Source organism: Bactrocera latifrons, unplaced genomic scaffold (assembly GCF_001853355.1).
Source record: "Bactrocera latifrons isolate USDA-ARS-PBARC rearing strain unplaced genomic scaffold, ASM185335v1 scaffold_254, whole genome shotgun sequence".
Taxonomy (NCBI): Eukaryota; Metazoa; Arthropoda; class Insecta; order Diptera; family Tephritidae; genus Bactrocera; species Bactrocera latifrons.
This window is the reverse complement of record NW_017536119.1, coordinates 282,141-296,611: the sequence shown is the minus strand read 5'-3', so window position 1 is coordinate 296,611 and position 14,471 is coordinate 282,141. Positions and strand designations below refer to the sequence as shown.

At 32.0% G+C, this 14,471-nt stretch overlaps 1 protein-coding gene across 1 annotated transcript in view; it reads left to right on the top strand.

Moving 5' to 3' along the window:
• The window catches only part of LOC108969501 (atrial natriuretic peptide receptor 1), a 115,156-nt gene that overhangs the window by 34,709 nt on the left and 65,976 nt on the right, over window positions 1-14,471 (top strand). The window lies entirely within an intron of this gene.

The window sequence follows — 14,471 nt, the reverse complement described above, 5'->3', positions numbered from 1 at the left end:
TTTCCAAACAATATAAAAGATACATSAGTAACCCTCCATCATACGGTAGTTCCATTATTGTTCGCACATCTTCCATTTTGCATTTTCGATATGCATAAAAAAGTCATTAAAATCATGTTTACAAGTACACAAATATAGTAGTGTAGGATATTTACATAGTTACCTTACGTAAGTTCATAGTTTTGGTATAAAGTTCGTCTCTAGGTTCGTATCATTGTGAAAGCAAGTTAGTTTTTGCGAAAATATTTTGTAAACAAAATTGCAATAACGGAAAAGGAAATATAAATTGGAAGACAAAAATGCAAATTATAAGGAAACTATTTCATGAAATAGATGGTTGATGGGCAAAGCTACCAAAAGCTAGCAAGAACAGATATTTGTGGTCCCGTAAGCGTTTACTGAAATAATTGTAGACAAATAATCGCACAAAGTTTACACAAGAGAGATTCACTTAAATGCTCCCCACGAGCAAAGCGAAGCGATGAAATTTTGACTTGCAATAAATAAATAAAACAGTTGTAGACAGTAAGCAAACAAAAAAAATAAAGAAAAAGTGAGATGGCGGAGAAATATAATTGCACGAATTGTGCTTTTACTTGTCCACCGACGGCTAAATGAGCTTAGATTGTAATGGAACTTCTTAAGAGCCTCACAGGACAAAAGAAACAACAAAATATATTCTGAAACCACATATGAGAGAGAAATACTGTAACGWGTGTTGAGAAGGAATGAAACAAAAACTTGCAATAAACCACGGACACACACCGCTTCAATTAATAATACAAAATTATAATTTTCTTACTGAATACATGTTCCTATGGTATTGTTAGCATGAAGACAGCGTTGATCAGTTGATTACCAGTTAAGTTCTTAAAGGAATTTTGGAACWATTTACCTGACGGCATATATTTTTTAGTATAATTTCCTAGCGATTCTTCAGTTCTCTTGGAGTTTTTGACAGCCTCTAGCAGAAAACAAGAATATGATCTATAGGTGGTAGACCAATTTTCTTTATGTTTGCCCAACTTGTCTTACGAAGTATGAGATACTTGAGTACCAATACGAGATTACCGCCATGATTGCTGCTTGGCTGCCTACGTAGATGTTGACTTTGGATTTGCATGTAGATGCACTAGAGACCAGCTCTGTGGTTTTCGCAATAGCAGGTTGAAATATACTGCAGTGGTCCTCAACTGAAAAGGTTGTCTTATGCCTAACTTTGGACAGCATATTCAGCCACCATCTCCATCGTCCATTTTCGAGCCATCCGTATAGATGTTTAGACTGTTGCTTAGACTAACATAACTTTACTCCAGCCATCTTTTTCTATGCCTACTTGCTTGTCCACTATACTATCGTCCCGTAGAGCAGAATCGGTCTAACAATAGCTGTGTAGCACCAGTGCATAAGAGAGGGAGAGAGCCCCCAAATTGTGCCAAGCGTCTTTCTATTCTGCTGTTATCCCTCTAGAGGTTAAAGGCTTCTGATTCAGCGCAGTATAGCAAGATAAACACCTATTGATTACTTACTGAGCAAACTACGTCAGTACGAAGAACTCTAAATGCCAACTAAACCATTTCATACAAAGTTGATTCATAAACAAGTTTTGACATCGATTAACAATGTCGCCTATAAAAATCTATTTTACTTTAATTTTTGCCSTGCACAACATCATTTCAGCACTTTGCTCGAAAAGATGTTACAATTTACTTACATCTTACCCCACTTTAATGAAATTAAATCCACATTTCCACACTCAAGTCATGTAATATGTATGTAAACTAGAGATCAGTATTGCTTTAATATCCGAGAACTTTTCGAACATCAACTAAAAAACTTCGAATCGAACTTTGTGGCATATTAAGCATAAAATATGTAGGAGTACTTAGTAAATATCATTATTTTCCACAGAAATAAATTGGCCACCACCCCATTGAGTAAATCACAAAGCCAGTAAAACAACTTAGAGTATTGCGGCTTTCTCGAGTGGCAGAATTGAATGCAAAGTACTCGAATTTACGCAGTGTGGCATCTTTGGCTGCTTGATTAATCTGATGATTTACTGCTGTGAATTTGTGTGCTTTCTGCTGGCAACCACTGTGTAGTGCCATGCATGTGTGAATATTGGAGTGCCAGGCACATGGCAACACTTGACTCAACTTTCTTTTTTTCCGGTTGCGTTGCTTCAATTGATTCATTTGTGCTGAGTGCATTGTGTGCATCTAAGGAGCATCGATGCAATACAAACACACTAAAATCCAATACCACCCTAATGCGGCACATTTGGAGCGTAGAACTCATATACGCGTGGCATTTCGAGTTGACAGTACAGTTAAATTCATGAAAGTCACGAAAGAATTGATATTTACCACTCGCCTGCACATTTTTATGTATGCATATGCGAGAACGTACATACATATATGCGAAGGTAATCGAATTCTAGAACCATGCTGAAAATCTGATTGCTTTCGATAAATCCCATTATTTTTGGTTAGTGAACTGTATAAATATTTCGAGTAGATATGCGAATGCTGTTGGATGATAAACATACGATATGATATGGCGCCTAAAATGCAAAATAACATAACATCACTTTTCATAAGTTGACAGGCCAAGAAAAAATTATATAAGATTGAGTAATCGAATAAATGTTTTCGTATTTCTAATCAAACTTTAACTTATTTTCTTATATTTCTAATAATAAATAAATAAATATGTACCATTTTGATCGACCACTTTATGCCATTATTCCGCTACAGACACTATTCCAACAGTGTAAAATTTTCATCAGTTTAAAATGAAATTTCAAAAACGGAAGCGAGCGAACCATTGTTAAATGTAAACTTATTATATAAAATTTAGAAACAGGTGGCAACCTTATACGCGAAAATTTCTCTTAAAATACATATTTTTTAGTCGGTTTAATTTGATACAGAAAAAAATTCATTACCAAATGTAATACTATCTACAATTCAGAAACGGGTGCCAACCTTTCAAATAAAAACATATATTTAAATATATCTTTCTAAATCAGTTTACCTTGATATAAAAGAAAAATTAATTGCCAAATGTAATCTTATATGAAATTTATAAAAAGGTGGCAAGCTTACACACAAAAATATCTCATTAAAATACATATTTCTCTGTAAAGTTAATTTGATGCAGAAAAAAAACATTGCTAAATGTAATCTTATATACTTTTTAAAAACAGGTGGCAACCTTTTAAATTAAAATATATATTTAAATATATCTTTCTTAATCAGTTTAACTTGATATATAAGAAAAATTATTTGCCAAATGTAATCTTATATGAAATTTATAAAAAGGTGGCAAGCTTACACACAAAAATATCTCATTAAAATACATATTTCTCTGTAAAGTTAATTTGATGCAGAAAAAAAACATTGCTAAATGTAATCTTATATACTTTTTAAAAACAGGTGGCAACCTTTCAAATAAAAACATATATTTAAATATATCTTTCTAAATCAGTTTACCTTGATATAAAAGAAAAATTAATTGCCAAATGTAATCTTATATGAAATTTATAAAAAGGTGGCAAGCTTACACACAAAAATATCTCATTAAAATACATATTTCTCTGTAAAGTTAATTTGATGCAGAAAAAAAACATTGCTAAATGTAATCTTATATACTTTTTAAAAACAGGTGGCAACCTTATAAATAAAAATATCTTTTTAAAATGAATCTTTCTTCGTTGGTGCAATTTGATACAGAAGAAAAATTTTTTAAAATTTATAAACAGGTGGCAACATTATACACAAAATTATGTCAAAATTTTCTCTCTAAAATACATATTTCTTCTTCTTGACAAACAAAAACCAAACTCTATAAGTYACTCATAATACCCGTCCTGCTATATGGTGCAGAGGCTTGGACGATGACAACAACTGATGAGTCGACGTTGCGAGTTTTCGAGAGAAAAGTTCTGCGAAAGATTTATGGTCCTTTGCGCGTTGGCCACGGCGAATATCGCATTCGATGGAACGATGAGCTGTACGAGATACATATTTTTTAGTTGATTCAATTTGATATAGAAGTAAGATCGATAACTTCAATGTATTCTTATATGAAATTAAGAAATAGGTGCCAATCTTTTGCCAAAAAATATGTATTAAAAATACATCTTACGCGAAAAATCTACTACCAAATGTAATGTTATATATAATTTAGAAATAGGTAGCAACTTTATTCAAAAAAAATATTTTATTTAAGGTTGACCTCTTGCAGAGTCTTCACTAGTCCAGTACAGGTACATGACATAGAAATAAAATTATGTGCTTTTAATAAGCTCTTAACAAAACTCCTGATTTAGCCAAAGAAGCGGTAAGAAAATGCAGTTATGAGCTATGAAAGGGCAAACAATTTCTATTCAAGCTCAACCTCAACTGTTTGTATGACACGCGCAGGCAACCGTTAAGRTATTTTGCTATAAGAACAGCAAATATAATTTGCATACATGCATATTTGCCAGCAAGTCTATGTTCATACATTAGGGTGTTCTTTATTTTTCAAGTAGATTTTATTTTTTTTATTTAGCAAAAGTCTTATTGGTTTGTTTTGCCATAAACCAAACGTTATGTGCAGTTAAAGCTATACCTCAAATGTAATGAGCATTCAAGCAAGTGCCTTATTTGGCGAATTTTGTGTTGCTCATACGACATGGTGTACATTCAGACAATGCAATGATTGATGCATAATTTTAAAGGCCTATAACCTTTAAATAAATTCTTTTATGAAAAAGATTATTAAGAGCTTTTGTAGCTTTACTTATTTAAAGAAAAATATCAAAATATAAATAAATAAAATGAAAAAGTAAAACGATTTAGGCAGTACATATGTTGAAAATAAAGTGCTTGGATATTTTTTGAGGATAAAACAAAACCTTCAGCTAACATTGGCAAAAAAAAAACATTAAGGTAAACAACGCACACCCTAATRTATATATGCACAAGCACGTTCGCATTCCAACTTTGTGCAGAAGTAATTACTCATAAGAAAGGCCAAAGTAATGCAAATGTCATATGTCATATGTTGAACAAAAGCACAACGTAAATGAAGTGTAAAATATATTATCAGAAAAGCATGGAGCGCACTAAGTACATACCCAAGTACGCATACATACATATAACACGAAGAGATAAGATTTAGTAAAATATAATATATAAGGAGCTGCTACTATGCAATTTYCATAGAAATGGATGCAAGAATGTGACTCCTCTGGAGGTAGCTCGAGCAGCGGCTTTCTATAAAAGTTGATAAATGGCGTAAAAGTKGTTGCAGTAAGTTAACGGTTTTATAGGACAAAAGGTAAAAATGCTTGTGTATAAATTATAAAAGCGAACACGTGAGCTAAAAGAAAGTAAGAAACAGTTAGCAAGTGGTGAAGATGAAGTTATCTACTTAGCTTTGACTATAAATTTAACGAWGTTTGAGGAAAATTCCATACAGTTCGAGGAAAGTTTAATGAAGTTGTCGAAATTAAAGCAGTTTCAGTCGATAAAAATATTTGCAGTAACATTAATGTATGTATATAGAAAATATAGAGTAAGAGGCATTAAATGAATTATGAGGCACACGTGGTGTGAGATTAAGAAAAACATTTTTATATACACACATACATATGTGCTTCTGCTAACAAAAATATGGTAAACCAAAATAATTCCTATTCTTCTTTAATTGATTGAATTTGATAGTAAAGTAAAATTCATTGCCAAATGTAATCTCTTATGAATTTTTTAAACAGGTGGCAACCTTAAAAATAAAAATATATCTTTAAAATACATCTTTCTTTGTCGATTTAGCATGAAGGAAAAAAAATTCAATGCCAAATCTAATTTTATATACAATCTAGAAACAGGTGGCAACCTTAAAAATAAAAATATATCTTTAAAATAAATAATTATTTCTTAGTCATTTTAATTTGATACAGAAAAAAATTCACTACCAAATTTAATCTTACATACAATTTAGAAGCAGATGGCAACCTCATATACAAATATATCTATTTAAAATAAATCTTTCCTAGATCTTTTAATTTGATAGAAAAGAAAAATTAATTTCTAAATGTACTCTTATATGAAATTGAGAAAYAGGTGGCAACCTTATACACAAAAATATAACTTTAAAATTCATTTTTCTTAGTCATTTTAAATTGATAGAGAAAAAAATGAATTACAAAATGTAATTTATACAATTTAGAAACACGTTACACCCTTATACACAAACATACTAAAGAGTATATCGACAACATCAAAATAACCCGCATAAATAAAGATCAAATGAAAAGAAAAGCACACAAATAAATAAGCAAAATCGCTTTGTATAAGGAGATGAAAGCCTTGTAAGCAGATGAAAGCSTTGTCAATCAGTGAATAATTGATGCTTAGCAAATGATTGGCCTGTCAAGCGAAATCAAGGAAAATAAAATATTTATTTTCTAGTACATGTACAAGCACCAATAGTTATGATATGATATGTGAAGTAAAGAATACCTATACGAGTTGTATTATAAACGATGATTCATATTTCAGTAATAGAGGGTGATCCATTTCGGGGGTCCCTACTTAACAAAAAAAAAAAATAAATAAATAAAAAAAAAAAAATTTCAAACCTAATGGGGAATATTTATTATCATTTGAAAGAACATTCTTTCGCATTTCTTTTTTTAAAATTATCTCTTTGAAATGTTGATCGCGACTGCGTCTCATGGTGCATCCTTTCGATTGATAACTGACGAATGACACGCTTGATGTTTTGCTCCAAGGCCTGAACCGAAGCGGGACTGTCCGCATAGGCTTTAGACTTTACATATCCCCACAGAAAAAAGTCGAACGGTGTGAAATCACATGATATTGATGGCCAAGTGACTTTAGGGTTGAAACTATCTTCTCATTGAAGTGTTCTCTCAATAAATCCGTTGATATATGCGATTTCAGAAAGTGACGCCRTCTTCTTGAAACCAAATGTCGCCGAGATCACGATCTTCAATTTCGGGCATCAAATAGTCGGTTAYCATGACACGATAACGATCGCCATTGACGATTGTTTTCACATATTAAGCCAGAAATAGGTCTAATTGTTGAAATCGTCGGGTCTTCTTAGAACTTTTCAAGAGCTCTAAGAGCGAGGCGATGTCGCTCGAAGAAGTGGAGCGGTTTCAGTTCTTATACAAGCTGTATTTTATACGCTTTCAATTTAAGATCTCGACTTAAAATGCGCCAAGTTCTGCCATACGTCTTCCGAGTTTCTGCTAATGGCACCGAATTGGCATCTATATTTTCTGCACTGCACACTGGACATRRTCTATTCGGTCGAATATTATCCAATAATGGATACTRAGTYCCAARATGGGTTATGGTTTTGGGAATAGTACGCTCAGAAGGCCGATTATGTTGATCATAAGYTGAGCGGTGCGCGCGTAACAMCTTCTTTACAGAACGAGAATTTTCGYAATAAAGTTGACCGATTTGTAWACGTTGTTCAGGAGTAAGCCTTTCCATTATAAAAAGCCAAACAATGCTGAACACAAATCACATTACAGTTTAAGACGACTTCCTGTGATCTTTCAAAAGGCTATTGAAAAATGTGGTAGTAAAAATAAACGCATTTTGCTGGAAGTTTTTAGCCTTGGAAAACGAAGAACGTCCGGCGTGGCCAAAATACTTTGAAGCTGGGGAACTGCAAGCATTACTCGTTGAATATTGCGAAAAAAAAACTATTATATATCATAAGTTGACTCACAATGTACACATTGTACTAAATTTTACTAAAATCCGTTCGATAGCTTATGAGTTTACCCCGGACAAAATTTGTCACATAAATTCATATACATAAATATTCTTCATTCCAACTTAGTCAGCGTTTAAAATTTTTAAAGGAATACTTATATTATCACATTATATTTCCTTCCTTAAAACATTGTTATTGTTGTAATTTATTTGAACATTTCCGACATACGGCCAATTTAGTTTTTGGCACACTTTCGACTTCATCTCTGGTTTGCCTCCAAATAATGCAATTAAAACTATTACTAAATGTGTTAATGAAGCTTACAGCACAAGCGTAATTATATTAGACAAAGTTGTATTTTATAATTACTTGCTAATTACCTACAACGTATAATAGATATGTTTCGCWAAATAGTCATCTAAGGATAAATCAATTGGACGCACTAAGCAAAAAGGTAGCGTACTAAGACGAATTAGTAGTGCTTTGGAAAAAATGTCGATAAGGTAACTAAAATCTTTTTGGAAAATAATTATGAGAAAAATAAAAGTAGAGTTAAGTGAAAAGCTTTTAAAGTTATGGTGTTCAAAATCATTTTGTTTTCTTTATGCAAACAAGAGATTAAATAGAAAATGTGCATAGAAAAGATGCCTTGACTTTTTTATACTAGGAAAAGCTTTCAATTAACATTCACATCAAACTTTCACAACACTTGGGCGTATTTTAATAGAAGCTTTGATTTGCGGCAGCCCAACGCTTGCTTATCTTGGACTCTCTTTTGACTCTCTCTTGACTATGGAGTATTTTTATTCCATCGAGGTTTTAAAATACTAAAATGTCCCCGGAAGTTGGGTTTGCTATTAGCGTTACTCGGAAAAAGAAAAAAACGACATCCAGCGAGTTTCTTAATCGAGCATGGTCATTGTGGTCTCCGAGAAAACTCGTGCAGTGCTGGTTGTTATAAACGGTTCTCAGAAAAAGATTATTTCGGAGATTCCAATGCCTTTGAATTTATTTTTAAATGCTTAGTGGAATGCGAAATGGCGTGGATGTCTCGGAATGATCAGCCTGTGGTAAGGATTTTAAACGATTAGTAAATATAGTATCTATCATGACGTAAGTTCCATCATCCTATCTATCCGAAAATTACTGCTTTAGGATAAATTCTCCACTTCCTTTTATTTCTTTCTTGGAAACTAGTAATTAGTCTATTGGAATTTAGTGGACCACACTGAGTTTCAATAGGTCTTGCTTAATGAATCTCAACTGAAGCACTGCTACTGTAGATAGATTACCTGGCACAAATCCACTCAAGCGGGTTTTGCAAAKCTACCTCAGTCATACAATTATRGATGTCACAGTAGGGCGATRTCAAACATCGTCAATATTAGTTTTKATAAAAAACGAGTCGACTTTAAAAGCTTTCTTCCACTCGGCAAAACATAGAAAAACATTGCATGTCATTTCTCATCATTTGTCTTTTGTAAGCACCCACACAAGCGTGAATATAGAAACGACTACAACACCCCCACATCGAACTAGTCAYTTGCAAGCTCATTAAGAAATTTCGTTACAGTATAACATAGTTGGGTGTAAAGGCGAAAGTGTGCTTCTATTTGTTTATCTAGCTCAACGCCAAGAATGCGTACCCGACCACACAATTTTGGCAATTGTTGCACTTTTACTTTCCTTTCATTGCCGAGTTCTTGTCTCTATATTTCAATTCAAGATTTTTATCTTCATTTCATAGTTCTGTGGGCGCACCAAAAGTACGAATGATTAGACMACTATGTAATTTGCTTTTTAACGCTACATTTAATTGAAATTAGCAGTATCCATTCGGCACTGACATTGTTGTATTATGATTTAAACTGTCGTCATTCATACATACACACATACATATGTACATAGTATTAAAGCAAATAAACAGAAAAAATTTGGTACGTGTGCGCCTCTTGGAATAATAAACTATTTGAGAAATTACGGAGAATATATACAACTATAAACKCAGCAATACTTGTCGCATTTAATACTCTATTAGTCGAGATTTTATATTGTAAGCTTTCATAACAACAAYCAAAGTAGATTTATTGAGTGTTATATAGGGTGGAATAGGCTGAAACCTGAATTTGYTTATTACAARACGTTCTCAAGGATTRGAACTGTCTCMARCCGYAACCTAGAGGATTCTGAGAAAGGATTTAAGCTTGCATCCGTAYAAAATTGCTCTCACTCACGAACTGAAGCCGTTGGACCGCCGTAAACGTCGTCAATTTGGTGATTTGTCTTGGAACAACTTAAAAAATATAATGATTCTTTTAAGAAAATAACCTTCTCCGATGAGGCTCACTTTCGTCTGAGTGGTGCAGTAAATAAACAAAACTGTCGAGTTTAGGACAGCGAGCCAGTYGTGCTTCCTTTTCGCTGTTTGGCGCAAATTAGRGATTCCAAGTGTAGCCAGATCCTTCTCCTCCTGGTCTTTCCAACGGATGGGAGATCTTTCCTTTCCTCTGCTTCCGCCGGCGGTTACTGCGTCGAATACATTTAGAGCTTGAATATTTTGATCCATTCGGCCTTTTCAGTCCGAAGTAGCATCTGTTAGCAAGAGTTATTCTGTGTTGGATTTCGATAAAATCAGCTTATTTGCGTGCTGTCAAAATTTTAGTTTTTCAAGCGCTGTTTAATCAAGCTTTGAATCATTGCTTCGTAAAACGATGCTTGAGTGTTTAGTAAAGAATCAAATGATGCGCATTTAAGCTCTGCTGCTTCATTAAACTCCTAAGCAGTTTAATTTTAAACCTATTATCAAACATAGACTTTTTACTATACATCAAGCAAGTCTGCCAGAAATCAGTTAGCAAACATACCTATGTACTTTAACACCCAATTTATCCTTACAAACAACCCACATGTATCCAGTTGATATATCCTGACAACACGCCATTGAAGGAAACCAAATATGTTCAAATCCTTTGTGCAATGACTTTCTGTCTGTTCATTGTTCACAAAAGAACAAAACGATGAACATTTCAAACATATACGAGTACATAAACATAATGGACATAGTACACATAGTACGAACAAAAGAGAATCAACGAACATGACATGTGAAATTCACCAAGTCGACGTTTCAGTTATTTGAGAAAAATGGATATAAATAAAAAATAATATAGCAATAAAAACGCTCAAACTAAACTCAGTAGAGGTAGTCGAAGAATCCTGAGAAAATGGTCCAAATGAGAAGAAGATAGTTAGATATTGAAACCGTACCATACTATTGGGCACAAARGCTTTGTGAACTCAGGGAGCTTGCAAGATCGTCACTAATTTAGGACTTTTTAAAAGAATTGCACAATATTACAGGTTTTTTATTCTATCCCAGCAAACACAAAAGTCTTCAAAGTAGCAAGTGCTTCTTCAAGTTACTGCTTTAAGTCAAGAATGTTCTGTGATGGAGGGACGGCTCTCATCGTCAGGTTCCTACACCAACAATATCACTTAAGGCCATTTTAAATATAGCACCCATGGACATTTCCRGCGGGTGCATAGCTGCGAGGTGAGTTGTAAGGCTCCGGAAAGCTGGTTATATTAAAAGTTCCGAACAAGAACACGCGGAAATTCTCTCCTCTTTYAACAGCATTTCTGAAAACTTTAATCACTATAGAGGCCTCTCTTTTGTCTGCTTACATACCGTCAAGGGATATGTATATGAATAGRGAGAAGTCGCTGGAGAGTAGGCGCAATGAACTTTTGCATGGATGGCTCGAAGCTAAGAGGGAAGATTGAATTGGAGTTAAAAAATGAGCAGTAAGCAGACTCCAACATTTTATATGAAAATACGTTAAATAATTACCGGAATGTAGGTTGGATTGTATGCATGTTTGACTGGCTAAACAATGCATTCAATTTGTGGTATTACACAGAATCACTGCAGTGTAGGAAATGAGTCAAACTGGTATGCTGCATAATTGTAATGGCTGAGTGGGCGGTGCAAATAGTTTTGCTGGAAGGAAGTATTTCAACTCTTCTAGGATGTGGGTGTTAACAAGTGGTGTGCGGCACAGCTTGTAAGGACTAATAAATATAAAAACTTTTTAAAATGTTACGTGTGGGCGATATGCAACTGATACCCGCTCAAACTTTTATTATTTTTTTCATATTTAAGCGAAGAAAAAATTAAATAAATGTGGCAATTAAAAGAAAACTTTTTTAAATGTTACGACGTAATCGATAAATTTCGATAAACAAAATAATTGATATTGTTTCGATTGTTTAAATCGAAATATTTACCGTTTATACAAATCTATCTATCTAAATATCGCAAGTAGCTTCATCCAATAATATATTGAGTACGTGCAATGTTTTCTGAAATTATGTAAATCTATAAATATATCGATAATATAATTTAAGTAATTATATATCGATTTATATAATCGATAAATCGATATTTTTTTATAGATATTTCTACACGATTATACTTTCAAATTTCAGAACAAATTTCACATACATATTTAATGTACTATACTCGTATTATTGGTTGAAGCTACTAACAACTCGCTCATCGTATTAATATTCTAATATTTACTATCATAATCTCGATTATTCAGTGCACTTTTGAATTACTCACACTAGTTTTCTGACATATATCTCATATTTAACTGCTCTCACTGGGGCAAATGTCGTTTAATCAATAAAAAAAAATTCCCAGGCGTCAATTTATTGCAATCATTAGAGCCTATAAATTTAATGGCTTTAGGCGGAATTGTGACAATTAAAAGATACATTTTGATCACTAAAACTGAAACCATAAACTGTGAATCGCTTGACGCATGAACTATTGTGGGAATATTTAACTGCCACAAATGCAATATCATTTCTAAAATTTCATGCATTACAAAAAATTATTATCTACCTATTCATATTGTATAAATAAATACACATTACTCATTTCACTTTGCGAAAAAAGCTGCGATATTTATTTTATAACTGAAACTGTAAAATATTTAGAGAACCATAAAAATTTTACGATTTTGATCGATATTTGGCGATTGCTGTTTTTGAAAAAAAACAGAAAAATAATTAATTTGCACATTAATACATATTTTTTTATTTTCCAATTCGGATATAGAAAATCACCGAAAAATTAAAAATATTATTAAAATAAGRATAGCCTCTGCACATTCATGGAATATTTTTTACATTTCTAACTTTATTCACATTTACTTAGACGAATTTTAATGTAATAATCGATCAACTAAAACGCGATTCATTTTTATCGAAATAATTAAAGGTCGCTGATGCTCAATTAAAATGATAAAACTAAAGTACGACAATAAAGTGTGATTAAATATGAGAAATCCAGGTGTTATCGATTATTTTTTATCGAAATAATTAAATACAATGGATGTGTAATGAAAACGATAAATTAAAGTATTATCATCCAGCGTGATTAAATATGAGAAATCCAGGTGTTATCGATTATTTTTTATCGAAATAATCGAAAGCAATTCATTGGTTATTAAAACGATAAAACTAAAGTACAACAATCAAGTGTGATTAAAAATGGGAAATCTAGAAGTTATCGATAAWATTAGCATAAACTATCGATATATTTTTAAATAAAGCACAATATAAAAGCACATAATAATTCATATGATATCACAATAAAAATTTAATAATACAACGAAAAACCAATAAATAATATTTAAAAAATAAAAATGATTGAAATGCATACATATGTATGTTTACACCAAATAATCGAAAGTTTTATACACGCGTATATACCAAATAATGTTAAAGTAAATTATAAAGCAGAAAAGATTCGAATGATAGTAAGCAGTAGGAATGACAACAATAGTATTAAAAATAGACTAAACAAATCTTAATTTAACCATAGACAATTAGCTCACAAAATTAGTGAAATATACGGTAACAGGCCAAAAAGTTAAAGTTATCGATAATCTCCTTAAATGTTTTTGTAAAACATTATATTAGTAAGTGTAGCTGAAATAATTGGTATCAGCGCACAAATATTATTATCGATTAATATTTATCGGTTATTTTTAACGATAAATTTAAAAACTACAATTGAGCGAAAAACTTCATTGAAAAAAAATTACAAAAATGAATTATTAAAATTATCGATTATTCGATATTATTTTCGACCTAAATGAATAGTACACCAAAAATAGGAAAGATGAATGCACAAAAACCGTAATCAATTATTTTTCGTCGCACAAAATGTGAACGCTCATATAATATTATTGAATATTTCTGATCGATAAATTAAAAAATATGATTGAGAGATATTAAATTACAAAGAAAATTTCAAAAATTATTACCATAGTTACCGAATATTAAAATTTTTTTTAATTTTAATTTACGAACACCGAAAGAACTAAACATTTAAAAAATAACCAGATGCTGACTTAAGTCTTTAAGTAAATTCATCTTCAAAAATAATAAGATGTCGATTTTTTACTAAGAAACGTTCAAAAATAACGAAGAATGCACCACAGCGCCATCTGGTGGTTGTTTTAAATCGAAAATAATATATCTTTCGACCTTAGTACATCATATTCGTGCACAAAAATTGTTATCGATTATTTGTTATCGCACAAAATTTCAGCGCACAAATGTCGATTATTTTTAAAGTAAGTAAAAAAATTATGATTGASTGAAAAATTAGATTAAATACTAAAGTACAAAATTTGGTTATAATA